The 27,497-nt window shown below is 35.2% G+C and overlaps 1 long non-coding RNA gene across 2 annotated transcripts; it reads left to right on the plus strand.

Moving 5' to 3' along the window:
• The first annotated feature begins 1,208 nt into the window (after nucleotides 1-1,208).
• Nucleotides 1,209-17,207, plus strand: LOC125691931 (uncharacterized). Of its 2 annotated transcripts, XR_007376351.1 has the most exons (5): nucleotides 1,209-1,251; nucleotides 5,791-5,961; nucleotides 11,100-11,166; nucleotides 14,167-14,302; nucleotides 16,931-17,207. It is a non-coding gene; the product is annotated as an uncharacterized LOC125691931 (long non-coding RNA). The 2 variants fall into 2 exon arrangements; XR_007376350.1 differs by lacking the exons at nucleotides 11,100-11,166; nucleotides 14,167-14,302; nucleotides 16,931-17,207 and adding an exon at nucleotides 7,231-10,185.
• The last annotated feature ends 10,290 nt before the right edge of the window (nucleotides 17,208-27,497 follow it).

Consider the following 27,497-nt stretch of genomic DNA (forward strand, 5'->3'; position numbering starts at 1 on the left):
GTCATAATAGATCAGATGACATCTCAAGGCAGAAACCCTCCAAATAATGCTGGTGCACTTCTTCTGTGGCACTGTTGGCTTATGTTTATAACACTTTGTACTGCCTTTACAGGGTCAGTGCACCAGTGAATGTTCATTCATTCTCCAAATCTACTGGAATTCCCAGCATGGAAAAATACTAACCACTGAAACAAGATATTTGTGCACTCTTGGGCTTACTACCCTGTTGGATTTGGGTCATTAAATGTAAAAGAAGATAAGCATTCACTGAGCTTAAGCGCATGAAATACACCCGTGAAGCAGAGAGCTCCCCTTAGAGGCTGTATTGTGCAAGAATTGAATCCCAGATTTCTAACCCAAGAAGTTGCCTGCTGTTTGGAAAGCCACAGATAAGCATCTAGTATAACATGCTATTACCTAGGTAGTAGCAATTCATTCACTCCCTCCTTTTCTCCACAAAAACAGTGTGTTATTCCTCAACAGTAGAAAGCTTAGAATGAAAGCTAAACCTAAGAATAATCTTGCGTGTAACTATTATCAGAACTTAGTTATGATAGAAACATTAAAAAAAAAAAATAAAATCAGAAGATCTCAGAGCTTGTCTGTTAACAAAAAAAAAAAAAATTCAAGACACTTTGGTTTCTAGAACGATGGGGATATAAAATTAATTTCTGTATGAAGCATTAGAAAAAAAATGTTCATAGACTGCATAATTTAAAAGATTGTGCAATTAAGGAGCTGTGTAATTCTTCATAACATTATAACTGCAGATTCCATAAAACCCACAACCTAAATGGTACCATATAATTATTAAGCCAGCATTTATGGTTTTACTTATTATAGCACTGTTATTTCCAAACCATTATTAATAGAACCAATATTATGTGTGCATAGGTCAAAGCAGTAGTAAGCATTTGCACAGCATTCCTGCAGAATTAAAAAATGTATTTCAGATCCCATCATACTAGTAAATACCAGTTTTTGGAAAAAAGTATGAAAGACAATAATCTGTCCTGGGAAACAAAGTTTTGGTGTTTAGGTTGTTTGGGATCTGTTGAGTCACGGCCTGAATCTGTGACTGATCATCTGAGGCGAACAATGAGTCAGCCAGAAGAGCACAGGTGAAGGCAATTCACCTGTGTTGCCTGGCTCCACAGCTCTTAGACCTATTTAAGAGCTGGCTACCAGTGGGGAAGGGTCTTTTCTGGAGTTTGTCTCTGCTGGTGTTTTGTGAGTGAGCCCAGGATAGAGGTAGGCTTTCTATTTATTCTCTTTTTGTTTTCATAGTCTGCTTTGCCTAATGCTCTTGTTTGTTTTGTGATTATAACATTCTAATATTCTTTGATTATACAGGGCAAACAAGGAAAAATAACATCTGTAGTCTTGCGTGCTTGTTCCCACTATGTATCTTGAAATTTTGTTTTGAAGTCTTAATGTAAGAGGGTACATGATAGTTGTATTTTAACATATTTCACTTGTCCTTTCATATTATCCAGTATTTATATCTAACGTTATCTGAAAAAATATAAATAAATAAAAGCAGTGATAGGTAGTAAGAAGTTTCTCATTAACTGTGGAAGTAAATCCTTCCAAGCAAAATTTATGTCGTGGATTCTACTGTTTGTTAAAATACTTGTGTTGCAGTTTCCTAGACATCACAGGTGTGTGCACATTTTAGTTGGGGTTAAAATTGTCAGGTCTCCACGCGTTCAGCAGAATCTGCTCAGCACAGCTAGGCAGATATCCCTTGTCTATATGTTGCACCTACAGTTGAACACTTGCTGCCCTGCCCACAGGATCCCTGTGGCTGCTCACTTTTGCCAGGATCCTGAGCTTTTTTTTTAGTGGTGATGGCTGTATTGCCACAGGGCTGTTTCTGTTGTGCCCTTAACAGTTAATTTACTCTTCCTTGCACACTTGCCTGAAATAGGGAACTGTAAATAATAACAGCAAATCATAAGCTTAGCCTTGTTCCCATCAGCATTTAAGACATAAAATCTTGGTCTCCACTGCTAAACACATCATAAATTGGCTTGAAATGAGCAGTGAAGATGTTGCTCTCATCTGACTTTAGCTGTTCTTTTATGAATGCAATGCCACAAAAGGACTATTACTGTGTGAATACTTTTGGACATTTATGTACATAAAGAAAAAAAATAAAAGCAACTTTTAGCAAGCAGAAAATGACAGCACATACCAGCCTATCCTCACCAGAGTTGATCTGTCGGTGGTAATTTTTGACCTTCATCAGAAAACAAGAATCAAGTGGTATCAGCCTGATCTTAGGAATCTGAGTTGTGATATGTTGTAAAAGCATGTTCTCTCACCTACGTGCCACGAGCACATTAATACCTCATAAATTCATCACTGAGTACTGAAATAGACCCTATTATACTGCTCTGATGCCCATAATGCACAGTGAGAAAGAAAACAACTTTTTTCCTTTCAGACAGTAGAATAGTATCGTAGTGACTTTGCAGTGTCCCATCTTCAGTCACTTTCACCTTTAAAGGCTGTGCCACAGAACTACTTTTAAGGGAAACAAGATGGAACTCTTGACTTTAAAAAAGCTATCTGGTATTATGTGTTTGTGATATTGCACTGTAATTACATTTGCAAGGGCTGCCCAAGAGTCATATTTATTTAAATGGAAATCAGCTCAAACAATTGATATTTTTAGAAACAAAAACATGATTTAAAACTTCAGAGGTGTGAAATTTACTCCTGCAATTTTAAGCAGGGTCTTACATTGAAACTTAAAGAATTAAGAGGTAAGCTTGTATTATTTTTCTCTATTTTTCAGTATAGCTATTCGAGATACTTCATTTAGAAATTCAGTCAGAAATGTATGAAACTGTTTGTTTGTTTGTTTTGTTTTATCTCTACCATACAGAATAGTCATTTACATAAATTGACTTCTGAATAAGAGAATTCAGCAGAAAAGTGTATTTCTGAAGGGAAGGAAATGATTTTAAATGCTTCAAATACGTTGAACGGCTACTTATAAGAAGGCAGTGAACCTTCTGAAGTAAACACCAGGATTCATCTCACCAGAATTGAATCCACTCTCATAAAGCCTAATTCCTGTTTTTTCTGGCTAATATGAGTAAAACAGTAGTTAAAGATTTAGTCACGAGTCCTAGTCTGATAATCCTGCTTTGAACTGTTTCACAAATTACTATAGTAGTTTGTCTGACAAGCGTGTAATGCTATTGTATACTTCTGGCACAAGCTCAAAGTAGATACAAGAATAATGAAGACCAAAAAACCTACCAACAAAAAGCAACATCAACTGGTTTTACTTATCCTCTCTTGAAGAAGCAACGTATATACCACACAGCTATAAACAGTGAACTACTGCTTTGCTCGAGGAAAGAAAAACATTTGCAGAAAAGAATCTGCAAACCTAAAGCAGGAAGCAGGTTTACACTCTACAGTCCAGAAAATCATCTTTATTAATTTCTTTGGGTGGCATGGGAGGGGAGATAAAGATGATGATGTGAGATTTCATGAAACTCTAAGGGTAGCCTTTTTGAGTGAAGGCAAGTATTCCCGGTAAAGCTAGGTCATTATTGAGGTTTTAGAAAAAATGAAGAATACAGAGCACCCATCGTCGGTCTTTATTTCCTGTATGTAGTCCTCAATTTAGGATTGTTTAGTATATTTCCATTCAGAATTATCTAATGCTCTGCCCGGACTCACAGACTCATGTGCATACAGGAAATTCATGCACCTAAATCTTCTTCATTTCCACGCATGCATTTAATACTTGCAGAACATGGCAATGAATAATTTTGGAAAGTTAGACATATTTTATTGTTACATGAATTATGTATTTATGGATGAAAATCTCATTTCAAATTAATTAGTAATGTATACTAACTGAAAGGAGGCTATCAAGAGTAGTCAGCAGGGGTTCACCAGGGGAGGTCATGCTTGACCAATCTGGTAGCCTTCTATGATGTTATCTCTGGTTGGGTGGATGTGGGGAGAGCAGTGGATGTAGTCTCCCTTGATTTCAGCATGGCATTTGATACTGTCCCCCATGACATCCTATGAAGAAAGGCTGAGTGATCTGGGTCTGTTCAGCTTTGAGAAAAGGAGACCAAGAGGGGACCTGACCCAGGTCTATAAGTATCTAAGGTGGGGGGGGGGGGGGGGGGCGGCGTGGCGCAGAATGGCATAGCAGGACTCTTTTCAGTGGTGAGTGGAGACAGGACAAGGGGAAACATCCGGGAACTGCAGTACAGGAAGTTCTGCTCAAATGTGCACAAGAACTTCTTTACAGTGAGGGTGACGGAGCACTGGAACAGGCTGCCCAGGGAGGTGGTGGAGTCTCCTTCTCTGGAGATGTTCAAGACTTGCCTGGATGCCTACCTGTGCGACCTGGTGTAGGGAACCTGCTTTGGCAGGGGGGTTGGACTCGATGATCTCTGGAGGTCCCTTCCAACCCCTGCAAGTGTGTGATTCTGTGAAAGAAGGCTTCAGCGCTATCCAAATGTGAATTTGCACACAATATGGGAATTGCTAACTCATGGCCTGAACCAATGATTGAGCACTTGTTGAAGGGGCACAGCCAGCCCAGGGATAATGTGTAAAAGCAATTCACTTGTTTGACTAGGAGTGGAGCCTGATTCCACCTGTCCCAAAACCTCATTAAAGGCTGGCTGCCATAAGAGTGGGTTTTTTTTTGTTGTTTTGCTTGCTTGTTTGCTTGTTTTTGAGTATTTGTTAAGCCCTGCTCCTTGGGATGGGTAAGCATATATTTCTTTCTAGTTAAATTAAATTAAATCTGGATTATGACTATCACTCTTTTTGGAGAATTTAGAACTGATTATCTGCTACTGCCTCTCACTCTGTGAGATTACTAATGTTAACTTAGGCATTTTAGCACAAGTGGAGGAATAAATGAAATGATGTCCTCAAAAAACAAGTGCAACAAAAGGACTGCTAGGATTTTTATTAGGATCAATTGCATGTAGTTACTAAATTTTGCATCAGTGTTACAGAGGCTAAGTATAGAAAACACCAATAGGCCTAATGTTGGGGGGGCAGGGGGGAAGAGAAAAACTACAAAAAAAAAAAAAAAAAAAAAAAAAAAAAAAAAAAAGAGTAGTCTGTATGCTCTTCTCATATTTACATGAAATCCTTACAACTTTGGCAAGCAGGAGATGGAATATGTATACTATTTCCCTTGATAGATGAATCCATTATCCCCTGTTTAGAGGCAGTTGCTGATGGAAATACCTGTCTTTGAGACTTCCCCTGTAAAAAGACATTTTTGAAGTAAGACAAACTTCTTAGAGCTGACCAGATGTTATCTCTCATAAACCAAAATATTTCCATAACTAAAATTCTGTAGAAAGCAAATACTCTCATTATCAGAATTCCATTGAGTTAGTTCCATTAAATGAATGGATGACAGCCTTCTGATTTCTTACTTCAATTAATACTTTGTTTCAAATGGAAATAACACTTTTCCTTTCCAATGTTTCCTGTGAAGCAAAGGTTTTTATGCTATGTTAAGAAGGAGTTTTTCTTCATGAAGATATAAAAGGTGTCATGCAATGCAAGACAGTACAAAATGCCTAAATCCTTCAAAGGTTAATGAGCGTTGAATTCAGACAGAAATTTCTGTTTAATTCAACAAAGCTATGGCAAATTTTGCTCGTCTCTTTCAGAATAACTATTAGCCCCAGCTTCCATTATCCTTTACGAGAACTGTAATAGCAAGAAGAATGGTAATAAAACAAACCACGTAACACAGCTTTTTCATGCATTTTATATCAGTTGACAGTTGAAGCTCCAAGCGCACCAGCCACTGTTGGAATTGTTTCAGTGAGAAGTTCAGATGGAAGCAGCTCTAAGGGTGTGGAAACTACAGTAGCAAAGTAACTTACTTGGAGTAAACATAAACCTAGCAGTTACTTGCTCTGCTACAGTAAGGGAAAAAGTAGACAGGTAAGGAGATGTCTATTTTCTGCTGATGAGCCACGGGCTGCCAATGAGATACGATTGGATCTTGATTTTATTTTCAGTTATGGTTTAATCTCCCTAAGCAAAGTTGATATAGACTGGCTTTTGTTTTTAGTTGTGAAACATTGCGAAGCATTCTAATAAGGTAGTGACAAGTGACTGTTTTTTTCAGGAAGTGTTCTGGTTTAATTTTTCAGTTTCTCAAGGCAATAAAACTACTCTTCAGGCCACTGTTATTGTGCTCTTCCTCTACCTTCCCTTGCTTTTCTCCAGCCTAACATAGGGAGACAGTGCATCAGTAATTAAAAGTGCCAGCACTCTGGTGGGATGCAAGGCTTTTGGTACCAGGCCACTTCTTCAACTAGTGGACAATAACATTAATCAGGAAGCAATCCAGACTTCCACCAGAGAAGAATCATGACCTGCCTTGTTTGAATTAGTGCTGGATCCTTCCCAGATGAGTTTGCACAGCTGAAGCATAATTAAATTATAGCCCTTACATCTTCACTGTGTTCCTGTGTGTCTGGGACAATGAATGAGTACATGTCTTAAAGGGATAGATCTTACAAGGAAAAAAAAAATAGAATTAAAAGCCTCCTTTTAGATTAACTATTGGTCAGAGCACGAAGACTTCAGCTGTAGCTGTTGTGATTTGTCTGTCCAAAATGAATCTCTCCAAGGAGATGTAATCATAACGGCAGGCTCTGTCGAAGTTCCTGTTAAACTGCCACTTAAGAAAGAAATGACTTCAGTGGAAGAATCATTTTAGTTCTAGCTTCTAGCTTAAGGAATTTAATACAAGAACTACTGAAGGTCAAGTCTGGTAGAAACTTTCATGATGATGCCCCTAAATGGTGGTCATCCAATAACATTTTTTAAAAAATTGTAAGGTCCTTCTAAGCTATTTTGTTGATCCACTTATACCTCCAGAAAGCTCCTCCAGACAGCTATGTAGGCAAACTGCAAGGAAATCCTGAAGGTTTGCAGCATGGTCTAACCCTCTGTGGGGAACAGAGAGGGTCCCCACGCTCATAGGCATCCTCAACAATGCTGGGAGGAAGTTAGGCTCACCAGCATCCTTAGTACTTCCTCATGTCCAAGGGACAAATCTGGACAGACTGCCCAGGTGTGAGCAGGCATGCAGCTGGGTGCCAGCCAGGGCACTGCAACTTGCTAGAGGGTATCTGGGTCTAGTAGTGTGAGACATCAGTTGTTTTATTTTTTTTAAAAGGTAAATCTTCTCTCCTCCTGTAGAGTCTCTCAATTGGCTTTGCTACGCTGTTACCTATTTGCAACATTCCATGCTACTTTGAGGCAGAAACTTTTCATAAGCAAGTGAAGACCAAAAGGAGGCTGGCAAGAGCTGCCATCCTCAAAAGATGCACTGCTTGGGAGCAGTCCTTACTTCTGGTAATGGACTATTGGATACAGCATTGTAATTTGAAGTCAGTTCAATTTGAAGTTCAGTTCATTGTAAAATAGAAGTCAGCACGTGTGGTAACTATTGTTTGCTAGAGAGATAACAATAAATGGTCATCCTTGAATCAATTCTAATGTTCTGAAGACTATAAATGCTAAGGGTTTATCAGTATGTTAAGTCTAGTGCTACACAGGCACACTGCATTTTGGAAGTTGTAAGATGATTTTTTTGAGAAGTGCTACAAATTAAAGAACATTGCAGGGGAAAAAAAAAAAAAAAAAAAGGTGTCCCATCAGAGGCCTGACCTTCAGAATAAGCAACATTACCTTTCTTATGGTTTAAAAAAGACACCGCTTAAATTAGTTTGAGATTTGTTTGGGCTTAAATTAAAAAATAAATAAATCTTGCATCATTGCTATTCAGTCATTTGCAACCTGACATTAAAGGACTTCAAAAAATTTTGATTTCTAAGACAAGAGAGATATTAAGTTAAAGCCATAAAGCTTCAGTTCTTCTATTTTAAGCCTTCAGGGAGACTTCACAGTTATATTTTTTCCCAGAGGAATGCCTGCTCAGCCCAAGTTTTAATTCCACAGAAGGAAATGGAAAAAAAATTGCCTTTTAATAAGACAATTTATGAGTCTATTCTTCAGTTCTTTGTAAGCAGTAGTCAGAGCTACTTGTAACCTTGCTCTTCCTTATTAGTGTTTGTGTGCATATACACATTTCTAACTCATTTTGTTATATTTAATTTACTTGTATTTGACATTTTACTGTTAGAACTGTTAAGAAACTAATTGAAAAGGTTCTAAAAATTCATTGTTGTCATCTGAAAAACAGTAATGTAATCTCTATTTAGAGCACACATTCTTAATAGTAGCAGTTTTGGTACCAACAGCCTCTTTGAGAGATCTATAATGTCATGGCAACCCAGTATTTATGCTGCATATAAATTCAATTATTTAATAGCTCTGAGTGTACTATCTACAGAACTTCATTAATCATTTTATTAAACAAACAAAAATCCTTTGTCTATACACGTATATTTCTAACACAATTCTTAATTATACTTTACTCTTCCTAATTAATATAGCAACGTTCTCTTTAACCCTTGGTATTTTCTAATTTCACTTTTGGCAAGCAATCTAAGTGCCTGAGGTATAAAAACAAACTCAACCATTTTGTTACTTTATCTGAGCTTCTGATACAGAATTGAATGTTTGCATTGTGGTTACTGAATTTTCCAGTTAGATCAATATTTGCAAAGGAAATGTACTTGGCGGTAATGTGATCCCCTGTAATCTTTGTGTATTTTCAGAGTTGTATTCATATAGACGCGTAAAGCACATGCCTGCTTACACACAATACTTGGAATACCTAAGAAAGTATCATTTACTACAATATACATAGGAACATAGTTCTGTGCTTGATTTACTGGTTACATGCTATTTGCTTGTTTTTGGTCTGTTCTGATAGCATGTGAGAAAGCAAAAGTAGTAAATTATTGTTTTAACCTTGAACTATGCTGGGAGTACTGTCACACAAAAAAATGAACAGAGATATGTAACTGAATGATAAATTCACGTATGATTTCAAACACGGATTGAATACACCAAAAAAAATTCTGCTGACCTTTCATTCAATTATACTGCTAATCCCATTCTCAATCTTCCTTTTTCGTATTCCATATCAAATTTAACTGCTGATACCTGGGCCTGTGACACTTCCACCCAGCTTTGACGTAATGCTTCCTTAACTTCTGTAACCTCACCTCTGTAAGTCTGATCTCAATCATGCAGAAGCTGAGCATCCCTACCCCTAAATTGTTCAAGTCAACATCAACAGCTGCAGATAACATACCCCTGCAAAAAGAGGACATGCTGATATTAAGTATCACAAGCCTACCTGAAACAATAAGGTTAGTCTTTGAATAGCTGCTCTTTGCCCTGTACAAAGCCTAGACAAGACAAAAAAGAAAAAAAAAAAAATTGAAACTAACATTAGTTAACATTTTTTAGCAACACTTAATTCATGCAGATACCCAAGAACACATCTGCATAATAAAGAGTAACTGAGAAAAGATCTTTAAGATATATTTTATTACAAATTCCTATGTTCTTTAATCAACTTGACAGTTACTGTAGCACGGATTCCAAACAACTATCAATTACAAGTGTTCACACAGCCCTGCTAGTCCTACCAATATTACTGAGAAATCAGTTGCTTCATTAAGATATTGGTTGTATTCCAGCAGATCTAATTTAAAGCTTTATTAAAGAGATATGAAGACATTCACAATATTCAGAAACACATCTTTCTCAAACAGGAGTTAACTGGAAAGAATACAAATATTCATATAATAATGTACTCAGTAATCTGCTGAAATTCAGTGCCTGTATTTTTATTTAGGTGAATGATGTACAAATAGCAGAAGCATTAATTTGCACAAACGTTCTTTATTTCTAAAGTGGCTTATTTGATGGTGCTATTATCAAATATAATTCAGTAATGGTTAAATTAAAGGGTATTTCAAGGCATCAAATGGATCGGTGTCTTTTTGTTGTTCTTTGTTTCTAACATGTGCAAAAATAATTTTAGTATGGTGGTGTGCATGCATGCTTTGTTCTTGAAATGTAATTGGTATCTGTATTCTGAAGTGAAGCAGGGATCCCTTTTTCTTCCAAAGCACCGATTCAAGCTTTGAAGATGTTTGGATATACATTGGGATTTATAAAGATGGTGGTATTTTCTGAAATTCTGCAGTTACTCTTTCCCCATTTAACTTACTAAGGTGTAAAGACAGAAGCTGTAACCATCCAAAAAGCTTTTTGAAGCCCTGTGCATCAGTATTTCCATTTTTTTAAGGTTTTAATCTTAGGCCAACAGGATTTCAGGGTAGAACTTAATATCCAAGCAATTATATTTCTGGGCGTTTCTCTAACAAAATCATTCAACTTTCATGTTTGCAAGGATACAAATGTAATGTACCGCAACGCTGCTTCTTAACAGAGCAGAAGAACCTTTGAACTGCAGTAAGGTGATGATAGGGAAGGAAATATGCCAAACTGGAATTCTTCCCTGGTGTACAAACAACATAAAATAGATAAACTATAGATTTGAAACATCAAAGGATGCCTTCTTAATCCATGCATTCCTGATAACACTTCTTACTTTCTGTCCTAAACATGCACACACTTTTTCCACAGAGTGCAAGAAAATGTATCCTATATGTGAATTTATGTCTATAACTCCGAAAAAAATCAAGCTGTTTCTCGATCCCTATTACAAAATGCTAAAAATGTGAAATCACATCTTGGTCTTGACAAAACAACAAGCACTAAAAAATATCTATTAGCTGGAAGAGCATGTAACATCACCTGGTGTTCATGGCCAAGGCAAAAGGTTTTTATAAAAGGTATTTATACCTACACGCAGCTTGTCTGCTACAGCAAAAACAAGCTATTTTCCTTCTCCACTGAGAATTATTTCTGAGCTTTGTTCCACTTAACAATTTCACACAGCTCCCATATCCCGGGTATTCCCTTCCTCAAGAATATGAAATAAGAAAATACTTCCGGATTGTACAGAGGATATCTAAGATCTCAGAAAATAAGGAAATGGCTGCAAAATTAGCATCAGAGAAAAAAGATGGTCCTTTAACCAATTCCAACTAAAACTATCATTTTGTTTTCTGTACCTTTAGATGTACAACCTTGCTTTTACGAATTTCATAACCAAAGAGTTCAGATGACTGCGAGTCAAAGAATCTGGTGAGTTGGATGTTGATCCTATCTTTTCCTTAACCCTTTTTTTATAATACTATTTTTAACACCGTTTCTTCCTCCCTACTCTTTTCTTTCTGTCCCAGCTTCAGTGAACACTAAGTAATTTCCCCTGGGGAAAGATAAGTGTTTATCTGGAATAGTTTTACATTTATATTTATTTTAATAAAACTCTTGAAGCAGTTTTATAAAAGTCCACAGTTTCTCTGAAATCATGAAATATATTCCTTCTAGTCTAAAATGCATTTTTCTGATAGCTCTATAGCTCGCAGATTCTCTGTATGCTTATATATATATATATATATATATAAAAAAATATATATATATATATATAAATATATATATATATATATTATACATATATATATATTATATATATATATGTATAATATATATCTAGGTGTGTATATATACTTATATATATTCCGAGATAGAGACCCACAAGGTGATTTATTCAACAACAGTTCAGTAATTACCTTTTCTCACTTCCCGTCTCTTCACTATTGTTTCTGGCATATTAGTTTTCAAGGTCTCAAAGTTCATGAGAGTTTTTTGCAAGAACTGTGATATAGTACTTCCATTATGAATAGTAATTTTATTCTCAACTACTGTAGCTGAATACAGTGGCATGTAGGCTATCTGGTTTCAGTATTCCACTGTAAATTCCTTAGGGTTCTATGTCAGCAACAATGAATTTAGAAACCTTACAGAAGCCTTTTCTTTATGTTGATTATTTTATTTATTTAAAAAGTATCCTCATCAGAATAGGCTCATGATATGCAAGGTTTTGCTGGGAGAAAGATGCAGTGGTAAAAATTACAGAATTCTCAACATCTGTGAAATGAGAATGAAACTCTCATTTAGTTTAGGTGTTCTATTTTAACGAGAAAAATACATCGCGTCATTATTCTTTGTCTTTTGTTCTGGGATTTGATGATCGGAATGATTTAAGAAACATGAACTTTCTAGCTTGATGTTGTTATTGATGTTAATTAATTAAAGCTTGTAATACTGAGCTATTGCTATCTCTACTTTTAAAATTTGAAGGAAGAGCTTTCTTTGTACAGGTTACACCTTAATTTACACATACATTCAATTTCACGTTTGTGTGTTTATATACGCAGAAACATATGGCCTATATATGTTTCTATACAGAAAGATATGATCTTCCTAAAATATTAAGTAATTTTTTTATCAATGTAAATTGATTACAAAAAGGAAACAATTAAGTCAAGTTTTTCTTGTTCCAATTAGGAAAATAAAATATCAATTTTATGCTTGAGCCAAACCTCTCAAATGAAACCCTATTGAACTTCTTCAAACTGGAAAAAATCCTAGTCTTGAGTGATCTAGCCACTGCTTGAGCACAGCTTTAAGGCTACTGAAATGTTAAGAACAAGTTGCTCCTTAAGAACTTTGTAAGGTTGGTTCAAATATTAACAGAATATTAATTTAAAAATATCTATAACTTTCTACTTGCATTTTCATATGTTATCATATGCAAAAATCCTTCTGGTCATATAATTTTTTTTTGATTGTATTTGCTGAAAAATCAAATATTAATATACAAGAGTTTTTCCCAGCAACTTTAGTAATTATTTTCATCATTAATATATTCTATTTTCTTCTACAGCATTTTTGTTGTTGTTGTTTAGAATATTGCTTTATCTCATTTCTTATTTCATTTACATAAAAATACATGTGGTATGTAGCAACTTTTAGCTTTTCTTTTAGAAAATAATGTTCACGTTTTCATCTTTTGCACTTATTTACCTCGTCAGACATAAGTACTCATACCACTATTATTATGTTTATCAGCAGAAGCAGTTAAACCTGGATTTATTTGCATTACAGTTAGGAGGATATTTACTCTTATAAGTTTCTGTGCTGAAAATGTACTCTCAGACTTAAGATGAAATTCAGATCAATAATATTTTTAGTAATACAACCAGAAGTTTTGCATATTAATGAGATATGTCTAGATATATTTGGTTTATAAATACCTTTGCTTCTTCATTAATTCTAAATTGAGAAAAACAGCTGAAAATCCTACCTACTACTGAAAATGAATTTTTATCTATGTATTATATCAGAAATATGGTAGGTGCAAAAAATTCCTTTCAATCAGAATCATAAAAATACAATGATTTTTCTTCCAGCTATGCATTTCTCATTTTATTTTAAATAAAAACATCATTTTTTCCCCAAAAAACAATACTCCTAATTAAAACACAACGCTAATGATGGTTCATGTCAAAGCTTAAATATTTTTATTCTTAATTTTATTATTTGGTATCATTGTCTAAATCTTAAGTGCTATTTAATCTTTAAAAGGTATCAGAAAATAGTTCAACTTTTGTTCAGCTTCACTTATTAGGTGAACTTTCCTGGAAGGAGACTTACAGATCATACGCTGTCCAAACCCATATCAAGGATGAGTAGAAGAAATTTGGAGATGATGAAGTGTTAGTTGATAGGTTCACACTTTGTCATCTTTATGTCTGTGATTGTTAAAACTCATTCAGCAGTGCCATTCGCAGTGAGCCATAACCAGTGTTCTTTGCCCTAATTAATTTTGTCATAACCTTACACACGGTTAGCTGACATTTTATAACTTCCAGCCTTTTGACATAGTGTGTCATAATGAATGTAACCTTTAACATATTACTTCCAGTCTAGTGAGCACTACTGACTTCAGTTCCTCTTCTTGTTGAACTTGTCAACGATTAAAAGATGTAAATGATGAGAATCTAACTCTTCCTTTGAAATGTTAAACTAACCAGTTCCAATGTCTACAAAGACTGACTGACCCTTTTGGTACAAGATGCACATGGCAACGCACTCAGTCTAAGTGGTTCCAACTACAATCTATTGATGATGGTGATTAGGCTGTTTAGTGTTACGCTAGAAAATACAATATATTCTGACAAAAACATAGAGATGCTTGAATTACAAGTTAGTTTTCAAACAGTCTCTCTACTCTTTCAGAGCGGGGAATTAAGCTATTGCTTCATCCTCTACTGAAGCATAGCCAAGGAAGAATTTGCCAGCTGCACTGCAGTGAACTGCATAACTGTGAAGCCAAAGGGTTGGCAAAAAAACTGGCTGACATTGTGAATTGAAGGTAAAATTTGTTATGGAGAAAAAAAAAAAAAAAAGGAAAAAAAAGGCTGAAGAAACCATTTAACATTCCCCATTTTCTGGAAAGAACCATGGGATCTCAGTGTTGCATTTCTCATTTATCTAAGTTTTTAGCTGAGTCTAAATAAATTTGTCACTACTTCCGAAATTGTGTTATACAACGTATCACGAAAAATTAATGCAACCTCTGGAAATACAGAAACAATTAATCTTCTATTAATTTTTCCAAACCATTTTTATCTTTAAACAGAATATGACAAATTTATTTCTCCATTACTTAGAAGAAAAGCCTAGTTGGAGTTTTGTGTATGTGTCTAATAATACTGGCCTACTGTGGTCTCTTAGAGATCTACAATGGGTTTTTCAAAATGTGAATGCGATAAAAGAATAACTAAAAAAATAGCGCTTGAATGTAGATTCCCCAGAAGACTGTCATATAACTTTAAAACTGATGTGCTCCTGTATGATAACTAAGGAGGAAAAGAAGATTAATGAGAGAAGTACATGGTGCAATTCTGATGAGTTCACATGGGCTTTCTGGGAGATTCAAAGGCAAAGAACACACACGGAAAATGCTAAATATCATGACATTAAAGCCTTTAATGCATTCAGGTGGAAAAAAGATCTCAAAGGTTTTTTATTTTTTCAAAGTCTTACTGAATAGCAGTATATTCCCAGAAAAGAATTTGGAAATCTGCCATAGCAGATACAGGTTACTAAGTCAGAAATGTATTCAGGAGGCACTTTGAAAGTCAATATGTTAATCCTGAATTCAGACTTCCCTTTAATAGTCACCTGGGGTGAAGTTCCTATAAAACTGATATGATAGGGATTGTACCATTAGACTCAATAATGCTAGGTTTTACACTACTGGAAGCGTGAAGTTATACTACAGAGAATGACATACATTTGGGAGAATTAGCTTTGTGGTGCAAATATTATTATTTAAGGAAGAAGAAAATAGGAAAAAAGATCAGTTATTGCGTTTAATGACTCAGAGTTTTCTGAAAAGTCATCAAATGATTTCTAGAGTTGTTGGTTTCTAGAATATGATTAATTAGAACCAGTTTGACATACATAGACAGGTACCTAGAAAGTAAATTCAAAGAAAAATTAACTTTAGCAACTGTAGTGGTGAACTGAAGTTCATTTCACATGTATATTTCTATTGTTAATAATTTCATAACTAATATTCTCTCCTCTTCCCCCCCCCCCCCACTCTCCCCAAACAAGGAATTTATTCTTCACTTGTAACCAGAGCACTCTTTCAAGCCTACAAACTACTTAATTCCATTTTTGGGCTTGAGGAGCTACAAAAGTAACTTTTAATTATTTATGCCACATGAAGCCTCAAACTCACTTATTTTTGTAGACAGCACTAAAGACCATAATTGTATCAACAGAATTCAAGAATTGGAAAATTCTCACAGAACAATGTATTTTATGAATTGTTTTTACTCAGTTTCTTACTATTCTCGTGTAGGGATTTCCTTGGCACTCTCTTCAACTGATCTTTGCACTTGGAAATATTGTGAATTCTTTATGCAACTAGCACTCTTTTTACAGCTGCTGCTAACCAGAACTGCTTGGATTGTCATACATTATTTTTTTCCTTTTTTAAATGAAACTTATGGAAGGTATTACCAATATCACCAAAATATCAATAGCCGTAGTATATAAGAATAATTTAAACACTTAGAAGAAAGTCTCAGAAATGAAAGCCTTGTCTAGGCTGTCAGAACACATAGTTTGAAAGCTGATAGAAGCCACAAGTCTGTCATGTAGTGTTGCATTAAACTGTAACAGAAAAGATGCAAAGCAGAGAATATTAGTCCCCCAGTGTAACACCAAAATAAAATAATTACATCTTCCCAAGGTAAGAGTTATAGGGCAAAGCAGTGCATTATAAAGTAATGTACAGCCCTGGGAAAACAATGGGCTGGAAATAAATCTAGGAAATCTAATTAGTTGTTCTAAGCCTGTAGCATATCCTGCTAAGTAGTGAAAAACATTATAAAGGCACTATCAAATGGAAGATCTTATAATACACAATTTGTGTTCATTAACACATATCTATTATTTTGTAACATACAGCTAGTCTTTTATTCACAATATAATTCCCTTTCATGTATTCCAGTGCTGTTACAGGAACAAGGTTTTCCATGTCACGCTGAGGCATTTAGCTTAATGTTTTATCTTTATTTTGTGTACAACTAAAGTAAATTGTTACGTTTGCCATATTTAAAACAATTGACTTAGTGATGACCTACTCTACTATGGTGAGATCTCTGAATCTTATTACTGACCTTTTTCTCTTTGTGTTAGATTCTCTTTTGATGCTAAGAATTTAAAAAAAAAAAAAAAGGGTATTTTTAATTTAATCCATTTGGTTACTCATTAAGGGTTTGTTCTTTGCCTCTTTCTCCTTTTAATGTTATTTCTCACAGCTGAACAGTCTCTGAAAAATATTTTTTTCTTTTATTCTTTTCTGATGAAACAAGCAGAATCAAGCATTTGCACTGAAATAAGTAGTTTTTATGCACCAGGTGTATTTTATGGAGTTGCACTTTAGCTTGATCATAAATACTTCATTTCTACTTCATGGTTTTAGCTGCATCTCTCTGGGAGCTGGGTGTGTACCTTACATTACTGAATGAAGAATTATTATGTTTTCTCATCTGCAAGCTGACAACTCCTCATACCTCTGAAATATAGACTGTGCATTACAAACCTCTTCAAGATCCACATGAAAGAATGAACAAGTGTACAGGTCAAAAAGGCTTGCTTTAGGAAACTTGGAAAGAATGAATAGTGTCATAAACAAAATAGGTTTACAACTGCCTCTGAGAAGTACTCCATCAAATCACCCTCCTCAGGGATATAACAAAATTAACTACTGCTCCAGACTCAAAAAAAAAAAAAAAAAAAAAAAAGTCCTTAATAAACAGCTTTCTCAAAAGTTGTGTTTTTTTTTTTTTTTTCTTTTTCTTCCAGGAGTGTTCTAGCATGTCAGGAAAATACAGACCCTAGTTCATCAATTAAAAAAAAAGATGAAAAAAATTTTGAACCTTGCAAGAGCCTATTCTTTCCTCCTGTTAAGCATTACCATACTTTGGGAACCTTCAATTGAGAAGCGAATTTTAATATATTTTTCTATTAACTCAATGTAAAAAATTTCCAAGATGATATCCTAGGGATTTTTTATAAGATGTAGAACAGATCTCTTCTAATATCATCCAATTTTTTTTTTTTTTTTTGACATGTGTGAGAATCCTTCTTTGGTTTTTTTTTTTTTTTTTTTTCTCAAAGCTTGCTTCCTCAGGTATTTTGTTGAGGAGGCAAGTGATGGATGTTGTGTGGCAATCAACATCGCTGTGTGGACAATTTTACATCTTTGGAGCTGTTTGCCTTCGGAAGATAGGGTTCAGGACTGTTTACTGGCGGAAGACCTAGCCTGTGACCAAATAACTTCTGTTTGCTATGGGAGGCTGGGGGATGAAACCGTTGTATCCTGCGAAGGCAAGATGCAAGTTGGTGCCTCCCTGCTTCCTCTTATCTGCTGGCAAGGCCAGAAAGATAAGAACAAAGGAAGTTTCTGCTGAGATCCCAGAGCCAGAAGCTGCCACTCAAAGGAAAGCTGACTCAACCACTTTGGATTTGAGCTGTCACTCCAAAGACAGCTGACTCAACCACTTTGAAGCACTGAAAAAGGGCTATCATCACCATGGTCGTGGTTGTCCTTTGTGTGTCGTTGTCAACAGAACAACTCTGCCTGACGACCCACCGCTACTGAAGATCAAAGACTGAACTATGAACCTCGCTGGATCCATGGTGGTGACTATGTCCCTCTTGCTGCCTCTAAAGACTCCTTGCCTCTTTCCTATCTTTTCTATCGCCCTCCTTCCCTTCCCCAGTACCCTAATTCATAAGTGTCCATCCTCCCCTTCCCCATTTTCCCTGACTAAGATTTTTAGTAAACTGGCCGGACCAACATTAGAACCGTTGCTTCTTAATCTCACGCCAGGTATATAGATAATAAAAGAACCTCCTCTCCCTCCTATAAATTGGAGCGAGACAACTTGTAATTTTCATCGTGGCACAACTAGTGTAGACACATCTGTGATGCAGATGCGGTTCCACTGGAGTACCATCTATACTTAAGCACCTATTAACTAGTTGCTCTCCCAGGTATAATCCATCACAGGTTAACAACTGGCTCTGTAAGGCTCTGCTTGACTTCAGTAGGACCTATTACTTAGGGACCTATTTGGCTGATACTAATAGCAAGAATGAAATCTGACTGGACAAAATAAAGCAAAGAAATAATTAGGTTTTTTTTACTTTACAGATGAAAAGCAGAGTGCGTTAAGTATTTATGTACTTCATCTTATCAGAGTAGTAAAAAAAGAGAGATTTTTTTCTTGTTTTTTAAATTATTTTTTACAAGCAATTGATTACTCTCATTAACAGATAAACTGTTACCCCAAAATTAGCTTCATACTGATTATGAAATTATTCCAGTTAAATTTCATTTGGAACACTGTATGTAAAGTTAAGCACTGATCACCGGGGATGAAGTACCATTTGCTCAAGGTCATATAAAATCTATTAGCAAAGACAGCCATTTGTGACTTCTAGTTAAGAACTGCCTTAAGCATCAGCTCTTTTATTTAAATAATATTTTCATCCATACATACTTGTGATTACTGAGAGTTAATTGACCTAGACCTTCTAATATGATGAAGGAGGCAGGAAAGTATGAACACAAAATGCAGGCTGCGTCTTCTAATTATAGCCATGTGTGTGTCTGTCTGCATATATATACATATATATATGTGCCTACACAGGCACTGTAAGCTTAATTGCATCTAACTGCAGTAACAGTACATTCAAGTCTCTTGCTTTAATTCTGGGCCATGTAAAAGGATGCATTAATCTATGTAGATTTTAATGTGTCTAGTCTCTACTCACTGCTGCAAGACTGTCTCTGAGAAAAGCCCTTTACCTGCCACTTAGCATTCACATGTTCAGTCCTTTTTGTGGACACAGTGCTTGGCCATCTTTTATTTCTGCTGAGAGATTTCACCCATCTCTGGTATAATTCTAGAATGCTAATATATTTGCAGTGTACTACAGATGAGATTTTATATTGTGATTTTGGAACACCAGTGCTCAGAGGAAATGTACAAAATACACCAGTGTGCAAGGCACAAAAAATTTCTCATTGTTTATGTGACTGTGATGGAAACCCACCTGTCTCAAACTCTCATGACTCTACAGAGCTCTCAACCTGTCAGAGGTATTGAAATTTTAAGTGCAAGACCTAAGATGCAACAGTTCTTTAGACAGTCTGCTGAATCGACAGGGCAATCCTGTATATATATACAGTCTAGGGGACAAGAGCAGGCAAAGCAGATATGTGAAAAGGGGTCTGAGACTTGTGGTTCAAGGCAAACTAAACTTGAGTCAGAAGTGTGCTCTGGCAGCTCAAAGGACTAACCATAGCGTGGGATGAATTACACCCAGCATTGCCAGCTGGTCAAAGACTTTGCCCTGCACTGGTGCAGCCTCACCTCAAGCTCTCTGTGTGGGTTTGTGTGCCAAAATGTAAGTACATAATGCTATCGGAGAGCATCTAAAGGAAGGTTAAGAAGCTGGTGAAGAGTCTAAAGGATAGTATATGTAAGGAGCAGCTGAGGTTCCTTGGTTTGTTCAGCCCAGAGCAGAGGAGGTTGAGTGGAGGCTTCTTCGCGGTCTACATTTCCTCGTGAGGGGAGCTCTGATCTCTGTTTTCTGGTGACTGCAACAGGGCTTGAGAGAACAGGAGAGGGTCAGGTAGGTTTTAGGATAAGATTCTTTATCAGAGGGTGGTCAGCCTGGAACAGTCTCCCCAGGGCAGCGGTCATGGCATTTAGTTGCCAGAGTTAAATAAGCACTTGAACAACATTTTCAGATGTAAGATTTGAATTTTGGTGGTCTTGTGTGGAACCAGAAGTTGCACTGAATGATATTTGTGAGTCCTTTCCAACTGAGGATATTTTATCCTCCAACTGAGGATAAAAACATATTCTATGTTTTTATAATTTTATGATATTACAAACCTCCTACATACTGCTCCAAAACTGATTCCCTGAAGAGAATCTACAACGTTTCATGTCATCTTTATAAGGATCTAGCCTTTCTGAATGTTGCAACATAAAAGAGAATTTTTAATGACACTCCAGATTTACCAAGACTTGGACATGATATGCATTTGTTCTATCGTTCTCTCCCTTTCAATCTTTTGGGATCTTTTCCTTTAGTAGTAACAAAAACAGTGCCTTTCATTGCATGAAAAACAGATGGTTAAAATTTCATTTTTATCCCAACATCAGTGGTATAAAATTACTAATATTTTAAGGAACTTCTTTCATCATTTCCTGCCCCACTTCTACTTCCAGATGAGCCAGATATTCTCTAAGAGCTATTTCTCCCTGTAATCTGTTTTTCTCCAGGTTGTTGTTGCATTTCCTAAACGTTCTGTTTGGCACAATTTTTGCCCTCTTGACATAATTGCTGCCGTGCCTTTGAACCCACAGATAAGACCAAGTTAAGTTGTCCGTGTCAGTTATGAAGACTATGAAGCCTGACTTCAAGATAGTAAAGTCGCTGTCTCTTGGCACACAGCAGGCTCCTTAAATATATCTTCAATTCAGTGCAGCCAGGATTTGTCTCTAGCTGACAAATCATCTACACACTTATTCTAATAATTTTAAACATATCCAATTTTGTTTTTTCTTGTATATGCTTTGAGTCAACTTACTGAATTTCAACATTACGGTAAATTCTTTGAAAGTCTCACAATGTTGCTATTAATATAGGCCAGAAAATAAGGTATTTTACAAATAGCATTGTATATATATTCCCCAAGCTACTGGTGAATATTGGCAAAAAAAAAGTAATCAGTGAAAGTTAGATCCAGTAAGATAATATGGGAGACATACTTTCTCCCAGACTAAATTAGCTGATAAATAATGGTATGCAGTAATTTCCTCATAAGCAGGGAGAGAGAACGATCTAATTTCTTTGCTTTACATTCTGCATATTAGACAAAAGTATATGAGTTTGTATGGGAATTGCTAAGTCATGGCCTGAAAGAATGGTTGAGCACCTGGAGAAGAGATACAGCCAGCTCTGGGAGAGCAGGTGAAAGCAATTCTCATATGCAACCAGAAGGAGTAGAACATGGTTCCACCTCTCCCTAAACCTCATTTAAAGGCTGGCTGCCAAATGGAAAGGGTCTTTACCTGGAGATTCCTTATTTTGGAGTATCAGCTTAGCCCTGGACTTTGGCATGGGAAACAACTCCTTCTTTTTTTAACGGGGTTGTATCCATTCTTTTTTGGGATATTTAGAATTGGTTGTTAGCCATCGCTTTTCTATATGGAGCTATGTTTAACAGATCCAGGATACATAATATACTACAGAATATTTATCTGCCAGCAGAGAAACTGGAGCTAAATTGCTAAGAAGAAATTTTTATTTTATTTTATTTTATTTTATTTTATTTTATTTTATTTTATTTTATTTTATTTTATTTTTAAGTAAGTGGGCAAATCAATGAGGTTATACCACAAGGCTTGGAATAACCAGTATTATTCAATAACAGAATGATATTCTGAAAACTATTGTGCATTTAGACTTTTGTGAAGAAATGACTTGTAATTGAGAAAAAAAGATGGAAAATGCCACTGTAACTGTAACTAGATTAAACACTTTTGAAAAAAATATCCTAGGCTTACATATATCTTGTATAAGACTTGCATAATTTCATTTTTTTCTAGTCAAGAAATAGCATGGTTTTTTTTCTCCAAGACATCAAAACAATGTCAACCATTTTATTTACAAACCCTACTAAGCAGATATCTGTAACATGAGTAAATGCAGTGTCACCAATACATGTTTTGAAAGTCAATGTGAAATTAAAAGAAGAAATAGTAGATCAGCAAAATGTTGTAATGTTAGATGTTTTAGTGAGAATAGCCCCATAAAAATGTGAATTTAGCATGAAGAACTATCACTTCAGCTTTGAAGACTTGAGCAAAAAGTACCATTCTTGTGTGGAAGAAAATATTTTTTTTTTTTCTTTTTCCAATGGATTTTTCAATTGCAGCATCCTGAGGAACTGGAACAGGTTGTTCCCAGAGAAATTGCATATAGTCTATCCCACTGTTCAAGGAGGGTTTGGATAGGGTCCTGGTCTGCTTGATTTAGTGGCTGGCTCTGCTCACAGCAGGGCAGTTGGAAATAGATGGTCTTTAAATTATTACTTCCAACCACAGGCATTTTATGTTTCTTTAAAGTCAGTGAAGTATTTACAATATCAACAACAAGTACTAAAATGTTTTTTTCTTACTGGAAATGAACAAAAACCAAAGTATTAAAACTGTTTGTAAGGAAGCCTGTTTAAATTGGTTACGATATCCTTCTTTTCTTAAAAATATAAACTGTGAAATGTAATCTTAAAATTCCAGTTAGTGACTTTTTTATTTTTTTGTGTGATTAATCTCACATACTTTGTTTCCTCTATAGCATTAGTATAGATGAGATGTACAGAGAATATAACATTACTTAGGAATAATAATTTGTCTGATTTTTGCTTCTACGCTGCATCTAGCTTATAGGAAACATTCAAAATAAAATCCATTAGTGATGGAAAACACTTCTAGAATATAACTAGATCAAACTTAACATTCACAAAACAGCTGAATCCAAAATATGCAAAAGTAGACTGTTCAGTTGTCAGCTCTTAGTGTTTTATTTTGTTTTGTTTTTTATTTGTTTATTTGCTCTTGGAGATCCATACATTCCACTTACAAACATAACTCTGTAGTACAGACTACTGAGAATATTTAGTGGTAAGTACATGTCAAACCAGGAGCTAGCAGCTTGATATCCAGATCGCTTACTTCACTGCCTCGCCACACTGATTGAAAAATTCTTTGGGGAAAAAAAAAACCAACAAAAAAACCAACCACATTGTTAAACGGCCCTAAAGGACAGTTCATGACAGATGACAGTTGTGCAGCCCAGGAAGATTTACTGCTATCTCAACTGCTGTTTTGATCTCAACTTTGGTGATTCGAGGGTAATTTCAGTTAATCTCAAGTAGGACAATTCTTATCATTGTGAAGCAAGTGGTCAAACTGTCAAAACTGCTGGAAGATGCCTTTAGGTAGGCTCCTTTATTGACTCTTTTTATTGCCTGCAATTCAAACTGTGAAGGAAAACTCTGAGGCTAAATTTGCAACAAGAGATTTCTCTGCAAATATCATACATCGTCTTGCTTCTTTAAGCGCTTATTTTCTTTGTTCCCTAAGTAATTCTTCCACACAACTGTGAGGCAGTTCAAGCATGATACAGTAAGGAGACAATGGGTGCCCAAGATTTTGTTTTGCTTTTTCTAGGTCAGGAAGAAAATAACCAAAATATTTCTTCTATGTTTACTATGCAAATTCCATTTTCCCTTCAGCATCTATAACATTTTTTATAACTTAAAAGCTACACAAGTCATTGTCACAAGACAACCTTCTGCTACCTATCCACTAAGATAAAAAACCCACAAAGGTGCAAATGAAGTATTAGTTGCAAATGAAGTATGACTTGAGGTACCAATGATTATAGGTAAAAGCATTATTGAATAAGGTCAAATCTTTTAAAATCTGAATAGGAATAGAAGGCATAGTTATCTCCATCTTTTGCTTTTTAACAGTCCAAAGAAACCCAATAAGCTTAACTGTGAACTGAGAAAATGTACAGCCAAGGAATACTAAACTGAATACAACAGTTGTATGTTAAAGGTTTCTTGAAAAGACATGGTAGATCTATCAGAATTGACTAGGCACAATGATCTAGAATGCAAATCCCCAGGAAACTGACAATACACCACTGGATATACATCAAGAAAGGATCATTTTACTTTACTCTATTCCATCTGTATCTATTTAGTGGGCAAAGTTAAAGAGAGATAGTATGAGAAGAGATGAGTGCATGATTGGAACCCATGTTCTGACTGTCGCCTCCTTGTTTTTGAAGTTCCAAATATTCCCTTAATTTTCACTGTAACTATAAAATGTTCTGGTATCTTTATCACACTGGCAAAAATGTGCTGGTGACAGTAAAATAACATGTAGAAATGCAGTACCTGGAACTGGGGATCTTCAAAGCTGAAGAATAATTTTGAAAATCCTTTTTCAAGTATAAATAGTCCACTCTAATTAAACCCCTATTTCCTCTTGGATGATACAGCATATTCCATCTCTACAGGTAATGATATAAGATATGAAATATTTTTGTTGGATTTTGATTTACTAACTTATATTTCTTGGAGGAACAAAAAAAATAAAAATAAAAATTAGCCAATATTGCTAAATTCTGTTTTGAATTCAGAATAGACTAACAAGCATATGCCAGAAGAAGTATTCAAGCAAAAGATAATCAAATACAAATAGAAATAAGATATCTAGAAAGTTAGAGCTAGCGATTATTTTATGAAACTAAAAAAGCACTAAGAATTTTAAAATAAATAAATAAATCTGGGTGATGAACTCAAAAATGGTGGCATTGTAAATCTGTTGAGTACAGGCATTATACAAGACAATCTCAATACATTCAGAGTAACTGCTTGTGAAACTGGTTAGAGGTGTGTCTGCTCAGTACATCAAAGAAAATCTGAGAAGTAACTTGTCAGCGATGTATGAGCACTTTCAAAGAGAGCAAACAGGAGATTCTAAAAGTCTTGGGCAAAAAAAAGTGTAACACAATTCAAGCTGGAAACAGAAGCCATAGGAGTTTGAACAAACCATTTGGGGGAAAAAAAAGCTACCAAAAGTAATTTGTTTTCTATCTGTCTATATTTTAAAATAAAACTAAAAACTATGCTTTAATCAAACGCAAGTTATTCTAGGCACTTCTTAAATAGACTCCTGAAAGAACTGTTTGAAATATATGTAAGCTTCTCTGAAAGTAGTGTTTCCTATTAAATTCTATCGAAACTACAACAGACATAAAGAGGAAAAAAATCACACTATTTGATAGATCACTTTCTCAGCTGAAAAATACTGTTTTTAAATACAGTCACAAGCATTAGCGATGTATTTTACCAGCAATGGACAAGAGCCTGAATGCTGTGTTAATAAGAAGTCTAGGAATCCAGAATGTTGGTTGTCCTCCATGTCTGTACTGGTGCTGCTTAAACATACCGCCTACCACCTCTCTGTGCTCACATGCAATTTTTGGTCCCTACAAATATTTAGCAAGTATCTATGAATGTCAAGGGGTATGTCAGTGGGTGCCATTTATTCCAAAAAGAGGAATTCAGTGACACACCTTTCTTTTTACATGCCTCCATAGCATCAATTTTGCCCCCCTGCTGCCATATGCTATGCAGCAACAAAATGTAACAGATTATTGTCAGGAAGGACAAACCTTTACTGCCATATCACCAACATCTTACTTTGATGTCAGATGCCAACATAATAAAATAGGGAGCATTATTTTTGGAGCAGCCCTTGTACATAAGATCAAAATAAACTGATAAAATTTGGCCTTGAGTTTTTGTACCTAGTTATGGTAACTATGCACACACAGTACTAAAACACTTCTGTTCTCTTTGTCATTGTATGTTTGCAGAAACGTATCAATCTTTGCTCCTGGAAACATTTACAAAGAAACTCCCTAAAGTGATACTTATGTTCTTCTAAGGCTCTTACATACCATTTCTTATTCTTCGTTACTAGAAAACTATATATGACTTCAAATTAATCAATTTCTGTGAATTTTTTCTTCTGCCAAATACTCATTATGTTACTTTGCCATTTGTATGCAAGTCTATTACTTAAAGGATTCTTTTAACAATTTTTCCAAGTTAGTCTTTTTTTTTTTTTTTTTTTTTTTTTTTTTTTTTTTTTGTTCTGTTTTATATTTCTATTGCTTTTCACCCTCAGAGATTGGTACCGTGCTTTGTAGCTTTCACAACTTTTACCTCACCCTATAATTCTATTCCAAATTATAGCATATGTAAAATACATACTCGAATGCATGAATATTCATAGCTCTATTACAAGCCAATCTAACTTCGGTATTTTTTTTCTTAGTACTGTGTGCATTGTGCTCAGAATGTTACAGTACTAGAACTGTGAATAAGGCAACAATTTACCCTCTCACTTCTTTTTCAAACATGAATGTATAAAGTTCCTATAGTCCATTCTCCTGCACAGTGCAGAAGTGTGGAAAATTGAAGCTTTGGACCACCTGACTTTTACATTTGCTGTCAAAAGTCCGATCCACTTCTTTAAAAACACAATTTTTTTAGACTGTTGAATTTCAATTAATTTACTACGTTTTGTTTTTTTTTTCTACATTTGGGTGAGAAGAGTTTCATTCTCTGCGTACTTAAAATATTCATCCAACAGAAAAAATAAAAATAAAAGTCTCATCTTGACTGATTATTTTATTATGTAAAACAGCATTATTGAACTGTTTCTTGTTCAGTAACTCATCCTATTTTACTGCAGACTGAACTATACCTTTGTGCAGATGAGTAGGAGATTTTTTGTTCTTTTTTTCCCACACAATGCAGATCAATTTGCTTCTCAGGCTTGTATGCCTCAACAATTAATAGTTATGAAATAAACAGTGTCACTGTAGTATGAGTTCTGTAAAGAATGAAATATTGAATAGAATAAAATATTGAGTGGAATAAAATGAGAATATATGTTGAAAATCCTAACTTTAAAAACTCATAGTTTTGATCTTCATGTTCATATTAAGTGAATCACTTTCCATCTTTAAAATTATCAGTTCATTGGAAAATCTACTTTGTGGTTTCTCACTGAAAACAAAAATTCTTTGTGCGTTTCTGTCAGAAAATCTAGGATAACATTTCCAAGATTATAGAAAATTAGCTATGCTTTTTACTTATATCAAACATTAGATTTATTTTTGCCTTCAGTTATCAGAATGACTGAAACAAAAGTGCATAATGAAGAGCAGACAAAAACAGTATGACAGAAAATAAGACATAAAATTAAAAACAAAACAAAACAAAACATTTAAAACTGAGTTCACCTGCTTTTGATTTAGCTTACAGACATGAATAAAGATTAATCTTCCTGCCTTGATAACTATCATGTGGAAAA

This window comes from Lagopus muta, chromosome 4, assembly GCF_023343835.1.
Source record: "Lagopus muta isolate bLagMut1 chromosome 4, bLagMut1 primary, whole genome shotgun sequence".
In the NCBI taxonomy this organism is placed as follows: Eukaryota; Metazoa; Chordata; class Aves; order Galliformes; family Phasianidae; genus Lagopus; species Lagopus muta.